The 13123-nt window shown below is 42.6% G+C and overlaps 1 protein-coding gene across 6 annotated transcripts in view; it reads right to left on the reverse strand.

The window, feature by feature from the left end:
* PCDH9 (protocadherin 9) overlaps positions 1–13123 on the reverse strand; it is a 912396-nt gene that overhangs the window by 661985 nt on the left and 237288 nt on the right. The gene's annotated exons all lie outside the window — the stretch shown is intronic.

Below are 13123 nucleotides of genomic sequence, written 5' to 3' on the forward strand. Positions count from 1 at the left end.
ACATCTTTGGCTGGCAGCAGACGGTGCAGAAGGACTGCATGCCATCCACATCTCATGGCTGCTCGGCAGAAGATGGTACAGTACGACTGCTAGCAGTCCGTATCGCCTGCCCGCTCACCATAAGACGGTTCAATAGGACTGACTGCAGGACTAAAGAGAATGACCTGGTCAAGTCACTCCAAATTTAGTCCCTGTGCCCATGTCTGCCCAGGCGCTCCTGATCGACCTCACAGAGGCGACCAGGAGCACCTCAGACATGACAATGACGGCTACCAGTCGTACTGTACCGTCTGCTGCCACAAGGCAAGGGGTTGCTGCTACTGTGTAGCAATGCCGTACCGCGTCTGCCAGCACCCAGGAGACATAGGGTGACGGTTACCTGAGCGGGCTCCATGCTTGCCATGGTATGGCGTCTGCACAGGTAACTCAGGAAAAAAGGCGCGAAATGATTGTCTGCCCTTGCTTTCACGGGGGGAGGGAGGGAACGGGGGGCTGACGATATGTACCCAGAACCACCCGCGACAATGTTTTAGCCCCATCAGGCATTGGGATCTCAACCCAGAATTCCAATGGGCAGCGGAGACTGCGGGAACTGTGGGATAGCTACCCACAGTGCAACGCTCCGGAAGTCGACGCTTGCCTCGGTACTGTGGAAGCGCTCCGCCGAGTTAATGCACTTAATGCACTTAGAGCATTTTCTGTGGGGACACACACACTCGAATTTATAAAACCGATTTCTAAAAAACCGACTTCTATAAATTCGACCTTATTCCGTAGTGTAGACATACCCTTAAAGTTTACTAAAGAATCTAGTTCTACCATTGACTCAAATTAGATAAAGAGAGACCAAGAACCAGTGCAGCTTATTTCATATGGCTTCTTTTTCATAGAAAAAAAACCAGGTACCTGAATGAATGTATGCATGGTTAACTCTCTTCTCTTTCAGACCTTGTAGCTGCAAAGGCAGCACAAATCAAAAACAAGATATTTTCACTGGTTCAGTGCAAAGCAGAAGGGGTGGACCTTTTTTTGGTATATTCATCAGTTTGAATGAAATGCTGCACATTATTTATGAGATGTGTGAGAAACAATCCATTGTGCAAAACAACGATAGTCAATCCTAGCCATAAATCCTCTGCTGGTCGATAACCACTATACCCCATTCCCTTAGCCATGAAAATGACCTGACAGAGCCATAAATTCACATATTTCCCATTTTTCACAGACTATCTCCCCCACAGAAATTCTGCTGTGTACCAGGCATGACATTGGGGTAAACATTTACCCACTTATTAATATGCGCTGAACTACTTTTCAGTTCCTTGCTGAAGAGCAGCAAGATGACAATGGTAATACAACTGGGACATCCAAAAATGCAGACTGAATAAAGACGTTAGGGATCGTAATGTGGTAGTTTCATTTCACATCCCAGTGCTACACACTGGAACTGACAAATACGGATCATTTTGCACAAAAAAATCCACAAAACCAGAATACGTCAGTTCAAGGTAGTAAGGAAAATGTCTCTGGTTGCTGGTTTCTTTCTGGGAGTTTCCCAAAGAACTTAGTCACTGAAAATCTTATTAACATCTGGCATCAACCCAAAATCCTTCCAAAGAGCCCACGTAATAATTAGTGCATTTTCACGATTTACCCCTTTTGGGGCCAGTGCTCTAATGGGTTTTAGTGCCTGCAAATTGGTGCTAAGATTTCGTCTGTTGCATTAATGTGCACAGAGTGTTAAGGTATTTATTTGTAATGATACTGTTCCAGTCAGAAAGCCTGCCTTGATTGTTAATGATATGTGAGGCTTTCAGAGATTAGAAAGAAGGGAGGGGGAGACAAGATGCAAGGTGTGGCATAGTCTGCTACACAGATCGCCAGTTACTGGAATGAAAATCCTCACTTAATTCCATTGGTAGCAGTCTGCAAGTTCTATAACAGGCATTTAAATTTTCTAAACAAAGATTTTACAAGCTAACACAATCTATCAATTTATTTTTGTTGGTTTTTGCTGTCATCTTGTTTTTTAAAGTAGTGTCTATTCAAAAAGCGATTCTTTAATAAAATATTTCAAAGAAACTTGTCCTTTCCTTCCATTATTCTAGTGCCAAGTGCTATTATATTTTTGATCCAGTAGCACAAAGAATAAAACAATACTGCATTTTTTTCCTTTTATACCAATCCAGAGATCAGTGGCAGGATCAGTAGTGTTACTGCACTGCTGCTTAATAGCTTTTGCTGTTCATACATTAATTGGTTTATTGACTACTTTAAAGATTGAGAACCTCAGATTCATCCCAATGTGACTCTGTTGTGAACTTGCCCAAGAATCACCATGCTCAATAACCTACGGTATATTCATTAGCGCTGTAATAGATTTATGTAACGAAAAAGCAACACTCATCCTTACCCAATGCTTACAGGGCCATATTCTGCCACCCTTAATCAAATTGAGAAGAACCGTACTGCATGAATAGGTGTGCTACTTGATGTGAGTAAAATGGGAGAAAGTGGCTTCACATGTAAGACTGGTCAAGAATTTTCCCACAGAACAGTTTTCCATTGGAAAATGCTGACTAGATGGAACCAAAATGTTCTTCAGAAATGTGCTGATTCCATCAAAACTTTTGATGGAAACCGGGCAGGCTGGCCAATCAGACTGCCTGCCTGGTTTCCTGACAGAACCAGTTGGCTGGTGGGTGGGCTGGCAGGAAGCCAAGATATCTGGGGCTGCTCAGATGGCCCTGAAATGTTTCAAAAGTTCCATTTTGCAGTAAAATTCACAATTCTGACTTTTTGTTCCAATTTGGAATTAAAAAAAAAAAAACAACCCAAACACCCTGAAATTGCAGAATTTTCTGTGACACAGAAATTCTAATTCACATACAGTTCTATTCATCTGACAGTGAAGATTGAAGGATTGGGCCCTGGATATCCTATCAGTGATCACACACACACACACATATTATATATGTTGTAAGATTACACACACACACACCTAATGCACTAAAGCGTGTGTGAGAGTGTGCGAGAGAGAGATTTACACACAGATCTTAGCATTTGCTGTGGAACAGTCAAGCTATCAATGTTGGCACCTATAAATAGGGTATATTTCGCATATCAAGACTGTTAACATTTATAAGACATTAAGTTACATAATGCACAGTAGAAGTTATTTGATGTCTGTAAATATGAACATGAGAAAGCAATGTTAAGTAAACAAAAGCACCACAAAGTAAGTAGAAAAACAACTAAGCATATCAAGAGGATGTGCACTCAGTTGATGTTGCACAAGATAAAAGGGTTCAGGTTTCAGGTGAAATAAAACATTGAAAACGAGTCAAGTGACCTAGTGACTCTGTGGCTGACCTCATACCAAACCCAATCCTAAAAAGAGTGAATAAACATCACTCAGTAAATGATTGGAAAAGGCTTTAAAGCCATGGATCTCAGGCTTGGTAACTTGTGAACAGCCTTGAGCAGCACATGAATTATGGGAGGTGTCATCACAAAAGGTTCCTCCCACTGCCCAAATTTCACAAATTAAAAAATAACTAAATAAAAAAATCTGTATAACAACCTCTATTGTCACTGATTGCTGAGTTTCCACATCCAAATACAGCTATCTTTGCAAGAGGAAAATTGTTTAAAACAAACAAACAAACAAACAAAACAAACCATGGATGCAATGAAGGTTCTGTTTAAAAAAAAAAAAAGAAACCCTTACTTACTGCTTTAAAACCAGGTCAGTATTCAGTGTAACCTATAAAAAAGCTTGAAACACTCAAGTAAATTCCAGGTCATGTCCTGCCAGGGCTGGCCCACAACATTTTGGCACCTGAGGCGGGGAGCTCAAATGACATCCCCATGCCCCCTCGCTTGGGCCAAAACTTTGAAAGGTCTCTATTCTGCCTTCTTCCTGTTCTACTTCTCTCATGGTACTGCTCTGCTGCCTACCCCAATAAAGGAGAACTAACAACTTAAAATGCCTTGTTCAAAAATTTTAAGTAACACTTCACTTTCACACACCTGAACAGCAAATGTAACTTTTCTTGTCTGCATAGTAAACACTGACATTTTTATCTGTTTGAATAATCAAAGTGGTGCCTTCCGGGCCTTCTTGATTGCAAAGATTTGAACTGCTTCCTGCTGAAGGTCCACAGTCTGGGCCAGTTCATGCTCTGTTGAGATGGTTGCAAGGCCGACTAGCCTCTCCTGTGTCATTGTGGAGCGTAGATGTGTTTTTATTAACTTCAGCTTAGAGAAGCTGCGTTCTCCACTGGCAACCGTTACAGGAAGTGTTAGAAGTATGTGCAGAGCAACAAAAAGCATTTGGAAAGAGGGTGGTCATCTTATTTGTGCAGATATATTCCAGAACAGCCTTTGGAGTAGATCCTGCAGAAATGTATCCTGAAAGGGCTTTCAGTTCATCACCTAAATCACTCACATCAATGTCGTGCATGTCATCATGTGTCAACACTGTCTCTAGTGCCCTGCATTGCTGGTGTAGGCCTTCTTCAGGTATAGTGAGGAGTTTTGGAATATCATACAACATCCCAAATATACTGCTGTGTTCCTTGAGCTGCACGAAACGTTCTTCAACTGACTGTATTGCACAATCTAGTACACGGTTAAATAATTCAACTTTGAATTGGGGTCTTTTCTGGGATTATCCCATGCCTCGTAATCAAAATGTCTTCTTCTCTGGTGACTCTTGTATTCTTGAATGGGTGGGAAAATAACATCAGTGTGAAGTTCCTCTTCTGTGCACTCTTCAGAACATTTTGAAATCCCTCATCTGACCGGTAAGACTGTAGGTATGACTTTGCTTTGTCCAGTTGTTCCATTGTTCCAGATATATCAAGGTCAACACCTTGGGGGTCTCTTGCTTACAACATTTATTTCAAACAGCATATCATGCCACAACACCAAGCCACACAGAAATTTGAAGTTATGTATGTTTCTGGTGATTCCATTTCCCTCTACCACTGTTCTCCCATGAACAGTTTCTTTCATAGCATTATCCCCATAATGGCAACTATGGCATCATCTATCTTACCAATTTGGCGTTTGATAGGCTTTATGGCCTCCACTCAACTTTCCCATCATGTGGCACTCAGTAGTTTCAGTGTCAGAGAGGATGTTCCCAGATGTTGCTTCAAAATTTGCCATCGATGAGCTGATGCAGAGAAAAATACACAGATGCTTTGAATTACATTAAAAAGTTCAGCAGACTCACTAGAAGCTGATGCTGCATCACTGACCACCAAGTTCAATGAATGAAAACTGCATGGGACAAAAAAAGCTCGAGGTTTTAACTCTCGGATCCATCTCTGCACTCCTCTGTTCTTTCCTCTCATGTTGGCACCATTATCATAGCCCTGACTTCTCATGTAAGCTATCGCAATTCCCGTATCTTCCAGCTTTTTAAGAAGCACATTTGTCTTACCAGCTCCTGTAATATCATCAAATTCTAGAAAATGCTCTGACAGTCACCATTGCAGGGACATTTTCACTAGGTTCTGTTGTTGTTACAAAATGCACATTAAAAATCATTTGTTCCATATGCCTGATGTCAGGTGCGCAGTCCAGAATAACAGAGTAATATGTTGCTAACTTCAGATCTGCCACAACCTTTTGTTTGACTTTTGTTGCCAGTAACTGTATGATCTCATTTTGAATTGTTTTTTCAAGGTAGTGGTGTGTGTACATTTCTTGGGTGGTGACTCTTCTTAGATGCTCCTGGAGTACAGCATCAAACTCAGCCATCAGCTCCACAATTTTAAGGAAGTTTCCATTGTCTGGCACATACAGCAGATCGGAAGTGCCATGCAGTGCTAGGTTTTGGGTAGCAAGCATTCTCACAATGGCAATGAGCCTTTTCAGAACATTTTGCCAGTAAAGAGACTCTGATGCAATCTTCTCTTGATGCTGATCATCTATGGTGGCCTTTAACTTTAGTCTCATCTCAAGCTCTTTCCACCTATGGGATGCTCTCTGGTGATTTGATGCCTTCTCATGGCATGCCAGATTTCTAGCCAGATTTTTTAACCAGTCCTTTGTTCCAGTAGAACCCAATGTGGCTGGAACATTAGACTGGAAGAGTTTGCAACAAAAACAGTATGCAACATTCTGGGTTTTTGAGTACATAAGCCATGGCCTCTCCACTTTGTCACCATTGGGGATTTCATGCCAGTAATGTGTTGGATGGAAACTTCTATTTTCATTATCTTTGGGAACATGAAGTTTTTCACTTGCTGTGGCCCATGCAGTACAAGGAAGTCCCTCAGCCTACTGCTCAAGTGGGTCCACAGTCCTGGATCATCTAGACTTAAGGGACTAAACTCAGCAGCAGCTGTTTCTTGCACCTCCATCACACTCTTCTCTGATCTACACTTTTCTTCAGGAATGTGCATGGTTACATCCATTTGAGATGGAGATATGGATGCTGCAGTAGCTGCCAGGTCACCTGCATTCTGACTAACTGGAAGATCAGGCATCACCTCACCACTCACATCCTCACTGGGGCTGGAAGGATCACCATGAACATTTGTGTCTATGTATCGCAGGAGAGCTGCTTCCTGCTTAGATAAAAAAAAAAGCTTCCTTTTCTTTCCTTCTTTTTCTGAATGCTGCCCCAGAGGGGTGTTTTCTTCTTTCACTCATGACTGCTGTTCTGTGCCAGCTGTAGTGGCTCTCAACACTCAATTGAAGGGGAAAAATAAGCAGGCTGGTAGCAGGGCCTGAGTGAGGGAAGATATCAGCGTCTTAAGGGCCTAACTGGCTCCTACTACTTCAGCTGACTGCCTGTTCTCCTCAAGTGGGTTCAGGGAAGCAGTAGGAAATAGGAAGCTCCCTGAGAAGCTGGTGTTAATTGGTCCAGGCTCTTGGGGGTGCTAGAGAGGTACATAAGAGGCTCCTCCTCCTCTCTCTCCCTGCAGCTCCTGCTGCTTTATGTTATTCCCTCTCACCTTTTCTCCTGCCTGCCTGTAATGTCTCTTGTGCCGCCTTCCTCCAGCAGAGCACTCCACCATCTCTGTGCATCTAGAGCAGAGAGAATACATATGCACCAGCAGCAGACACAGTTTTCTATACTCTAGTGGCGCCCTTCCACAACCTGGGACCTGAGGCAGCCACCTCAGGTCGCCTCATGGTAAGGCCAGCCTGCGTCCTGCCATTGTAGTACAACTGGAGTGTCCACTGAAGTCAACTGGGATTTTTGTGTAAAAAATTGTCAAGAATAAGACTTGTCCTTCATTTATTATGGTTTGACTTTAAAAAATGAATGGTTATGTAGCAGTCCTGTGACAGTGTTTCCAATGTGAAAAGAACTTCTCGTTCTCAACTCAGGATTGACTTACATCTCAGCAAGATCTATGCGTTCCATGACATTCAGAAAATGACCCTCTCATAATGTACGAAGGACGAGTACCATAGGAAGTATTTAAATAGACAGAACATACCTACTTACTATTCTTTCAATTATCAAACAAGCATTTATTTCACTTATTCGTAAGGCAGAAATGTTGGAAAGGTGATTGAAATATCTTTCTTTGAAGTCAAATAGGTTGCTTCATAAACCTTTTACACTAGTCATCAACTTAAGTGTGAAGGGGTGTATTTGTCTTTTAAAGATTGCACAAGGAAAAGATCATTGCTGAGGAAATATTGGAAATCAGAGAGAATAATTGTCTCATTTCAGTTTTCTTAATACAAATCCAAAAAAGATCCATTTTTTGAAGCATTATAATGAGGAAGAAGTGTTTGCCACACAGATCTCAGTATAATCCCTGGGAATTCCTGGGATAAACACCTACATAATGCTTTAGGAATGTATCTTCAATACTGCTCACCCCTCTTTGCTGTCAGGTAGTGAGTAAAGGAGTGTTTACCCGCTGGCATGAGCGGATTCTGGCATACATGGAATCTCTAGCAATACTGCCATTGGCAACAATGTTGCCCAGTTCTCAATATGTTCCCTTGGCCATCATTTATCCAAGGATCCCTTGGGGGGCTGGCCCAAATTGCTCCTTTTAAAGGTGGTGAAGTAAGAGTGACTGACCTTGATGTCTGGCCCCAATCAAGTAAGCCTGGATTAGAAGTCTCACATTCTGAACATCCTCACAGCCATCCGTCAGGCCCAGCCACCCACAGAGCTAGTGGTAAGGCCCAGAACTGTGTGGTCTGGCCACCTGGGATTTTGCTTATCTTTGTGTACAGGGGTCTGTCACAAGTCCAGCATGACCAGTTCCTCTTCTTTGAAAGTGAGCAAATCTACATCTTCTCCATTTTGATTCTTCTTAAGCCAGATGCTTACATATTATATGATGTGGTCACTTTGTGGCAATTTTGATACTCTATAAGAAGATGTTATAAAAGTCACTCTCTTGTTCAGAACTCAGAGACTGCAGGGTTAGATTCTGTCACACTGTGGGGTCACGGAGGAATTTCCTGATTGGGTTTTGTTGTTGCTTTTTTTAAAAAAAACAAAAAACATAATTTGATGTTTCATGGTTGGATTTGTCTCATCACAGATTCTGCTATTCTCACGATCCAGATACGCTGCTCACTTTTATATTTCTAGTGCAGTGCAGTTTCCGTTTTGTTTGGCCTGTTGAGTGGTCCTTGCAAATAAAGCAAAGTGCAGTTGAATCAAATGACAAGCCCTTTCTGTACGCAAATGGTGTTGGGATATGTGCCGAATGAACAGCTGGCATTTGAGGAGATAGGGGACACACTATGTAAAAAGATCAACATAGCAGACTGAACTATTGTTTGGTCATGTGCAAACCAGTTCGCAGATGCAAACCAGAGGATGTGAAGACTCCCCCACATCAGATTGCGGACCAAAACAGCTCCTATGTTTCCATAACTGTGTGCCTTACCAACAGCAGTTTGACCCCACACCATGTGTCTGTCAAACTGGTGCTGGGCAATGTCCCAAAAATAATGTTAGAATTTTTATTAATATATACCGTTTCCCCCTGAATTAAATAGTGTAGCTAGTAAAGTAAATAGATTCCAGCACTCCGCTTTCATTGCTCAAATGGTGTTTTCACAAATGCGAGCTGTTTAAGAAATTGTCTTCAATTTATTTATTTATTATTTATCAAATAATGAATACAACTTTCTGATAATGGAAATAACACTTTATGAAATTACCCCATGTCCCTATGAAGTCCCATTCATAATGCCACTTTACCAGATGGAGTCTCCTCTAAGTATCTGCTCTGAGCTACACTTCTTAGGAATAATGAGCTAACAACCCAATGTACTTGTACGTTATTTTAGTTACCTAATTTTTGGTTAGAATTTATTTTCTCACTTCATGTGACAGAGTGTCTAATCTGCTAAACTCTTGACATACCAACTGCCACATTCTTTTTCCTAAGACTTTCACAGCATATTAGAGGGGGGAAAAAAGCCAGGAAATGAAATAGTGGCATGATGGAACAAGATTATAGTAGAAACATTAATGTTAGTACTGTTTTAGCCTGCAGGTTGGATTAGTTGAAAGCTACTTCTTTGCAGGATATCCACTGCTTTCCCTAGGAGACATAGACATAGCTTCCCAGAGTAATATACCTCAAAGAAAGGTTGGAAGCAATTACATTTCAAAACAGCTTAGTTAAATAAATATAACCACTTTCATTTGTGACATGCTGCATTCAACCAAAAAAACCAACAAAAAATATTTTGGGAGGAAGGCAAAAAGGTTGATATATTTCATTAGCCTGCCACAACAGTGTAACTTACGTATATATTGTGTTAAAGAGAGTTGATTGTACCTTAATTGGATTTGATAAATGTCTGCTAAAGAGACTCTGGACGTTTTGATGGCTAGCCAGGAAAAAAAAAATCTAGATATAGCATGCAACATTTCCCAACAAAACATTTGCTTCTATTCTTCTCCTGAGATAGAAAAATCTTGATACTTCAAACCAAGATCAAGCAAGCTTAGGAAACGAACATCAAATGATTATGTCCACAAAATTCTCTCTATCAGTGAGACAACAGGCACTGTATTCTGGAGTATACTACAAGAAACACACGCATGTTTAAGCGGGCGAATGGTCCCGCTATTGTGGGGAACTTTCCTGGCTTGTACACTACCCTAGTGAAATGAGCTAGCGAAAGGATCTGTCCCCATTCCCACTTCCTTTACCCAAAGGCCTGCCTGATTTTGAGGGCTCCCCTTCCACTCTCCTGTGTGGCAGGGTCCTCGTGACCCCAACAAGGCTGTGCCCAGGATTCCTAGGGGGCTTGACCCCCAACCTTGTCATGGTCACTTAGGGCCGGGGCTAGGGTCTCCATTCCGGAGAGCTCTCTCTGCACTGGATGCTTCCCTGACCCACTCATCATTACATACAGTTCAAAGCAAATACAATTTATTAAACAGCAATCAATTTTTAAAAAATAAGGAAAAATGGGAAAGATTAAACGAAAATACATAATCCTGCTTTGTTGCAAGGGGACATCACAAACAGAAGTCTCTGGAATGTAAGGGAAGTTCACAGTGTGTTCTTCACACGTCCTAGGCCTCCTTCTCAGGCCCTGGCTGTGCTGCAGGGATGCTGTGGGTCAGACACTTGCTCTAGCGGTGGCCACACGCCCTCAGGCTTTAGGTGACAGGACCCTTTTTCCCAGCGTCGCCCCCACCCCATCAGGGTTATGATCCCCCTCCAAGACTGGCCTGCAAGGCATCTTGGCTGGGGGCATCTCCCTGCCTGCTGCCCAGGGTCCCCCTCACTCTGCTCAGCTGCTCACTACACCTAGCTCCCAACTGCTCCAGCCACAGCTCCAGCTCCACTCTGCCTCAGCACTGTTGCTGCTGCTCTCCCTCCAGCTCCCTGGGCTGCTTCTCTGGTCTCTCTGTCTCCAGTTACTGCAGCTCTGCTCCCAGGACAGGTCTGCTCTGTGGGCTGCTTCTATGCCTCTGCTCACAACACTGACCTGCTTCCTGTGCTGCTTTTCTGGCCCCTCTGGATCTGGCACAGCTCTGCTCCCCAGCTCAGCTTGGGTCCCTGCTCTCTCCTTAGCTCTGCCCCACTCTGTCTGACCCAGGCAATTCCAGCTCACACTGAGGACGGGATCCCCCTAGAATCATAGAATCATAGAATATAAGGGTTGGAAGGGACCCCAGAAGGTCATCTAGTCCAACCCCCTGCTCGAAGCAGGACCAATTCCCAGTTAAATCATCCCAGCCAGGGCTTTGTCAAGCCTGACCTTAAAAACCTCTAAGGAAGGAGATTCTACCACCTCCCTAGGTAACGCATTCCAGTGTTTCACCACCCTCTTAGTGAAAAAGTTTTTCCTAATATCCAATCTAAACCTCCCCCACTGCAGCTTGACCCCTGGCCTTCTGACTCCCTGATTAGCCTGCCCGCCCTGTCAGGCTGACCTGGGGCATTGGCCTCTCCCCATTGTTTCTGGTGACTGTCAGTCTCAGAGTCCTGTTTTTCCCATCAACCCTTCCCCTTTCTTTTGGTACTAGGAGCTGGCCAACCAAAACACCCCTACTGAGTTTTAGTAAGCGGACAACAGTCCCCTTACACATACATGCACGCACACACGCTCACCCTACCCTTTAGTAACCATAGTAAACAAGAGGAAAGCTTGCAGGAAAATCATAATAAAAATGGAGATTCAAAGTTTCAGATGATTTCATAAGTCAAAGACACTTCAATGTCAATCCAATGTAATGTTTTCAGAGATCACTCTGTATTTTGAAAAGCAGGATGCCCACCTAATTACTTTCAAGTATTGCCCTTCTCTTTAAAGGAACTTTGTAAAAATGGCACAGCGCAATTCCACATTGGCTGCCCATCAAAATTTGCTCAGCTTATCTTCCAGTACTGTAGTCTCAGCATGCTATTTGAAAGCCAAGCTGTTGCCTTTCTAGCTCATGCACGACCACCAGCAATACAGATTCTGCAGGCCGAATGCTCTTCTCAACTGCATTTGTGAAACCCTATTGCTCTCAGTGGGGTTGCATGGGTGTAACTGAAGACTTAATTTGAAGAAAGTGGGGGTTGAACAGTCTTGAAAATGGGATATGACTAACAATTCTTTTGATGATGACACAAAAGAGTCCAATTTACTCTCCCATAGCTGCATTGGGTCTGCAGGGCTGACAGTTGCATTAAAGAAGAAAAACTAGCTGGCACGGCCTGGTGCATACAAAACTGTCATTTTTTACCCAGTCGATTTCCAGGGTAGAGCTGTGATTTAAGTATGAGTCTTCTTAGCCCAGCAGCTTCCCTTTCTCAAGTAACAAACGACAGGAATATGCACATTTTCCTTCCTTCATATTCTGTTTTAAACTTGCTTTCATATACCAACTCTCATCCCTGCCCTTTCAGCATCCAGCTCTGAACACTGCTGTGAGCATCCAAACCAATGGTGCCCTGGTATACTCTTTCAGTTGTAAGTCTCCTTTAGGATTTGCTACTGGGCCAATTCCTTGGCTACTGACTTCAGGGTAGGGATGCCAATGTACATCAGCTGAGGATCTGGCCTATTGCCTATTATTTCATTAACCAGCATATTCCTGTAATCCATACCAGTCTATTTTAAAATTATTTTTACTTCAACCCACCTATTATAAATCTTATGTGGATCACAGTTCAGATAATCCTTTCTTATTTATTTTCCAAGAGACACTGCCCTGAAATCTGTCTACGGTCCATAAATGATGGATATATCTGACTGAACCAAGGCTGAGCTGGTAACTATCAGCAGGTGCACACTCAATATTGCAAGACCAATCCATAAGTATCTCAACACTATTAATAGAGTTGAGAAGATGAAGCACATCTTTTTTCCATTCCAGGGGACAAGAAGCTGGCCATCTTCTAGGGAAAAAGGTATATCACAGCCATTAGGGCCAGGAGAGACTCTGGTGAATATGTCCTTATCAGAATGAGAAACTCATCCCCCGACAGAGAGAAAGTTGGTGTCAGGAAACATATTTTATCATCTTCCTACCATGGTATTATTGAAGCTAAGAGCTCAGTAAGATTCAAAAAAGGATTAAACATCCACAGTAGCACTGGACAGGATACATTGTTTTATATAAGGGGATATAAACTCTCATTCTTCATGCATAAGCCAACCATTA

This window comes from Caretta caretta, chromosome 1 (genome assembly GCF_965140235.1).
Source record: "Caretta caretta isolate rCarCar2 chromosome 1, rCarCar1.hap1, whole genome shotgun sequence".
NCBI lineage: Eukaryota > Metazoa > Chordata > Testudines > Cheloniidae > Caretta > Caretta caretta.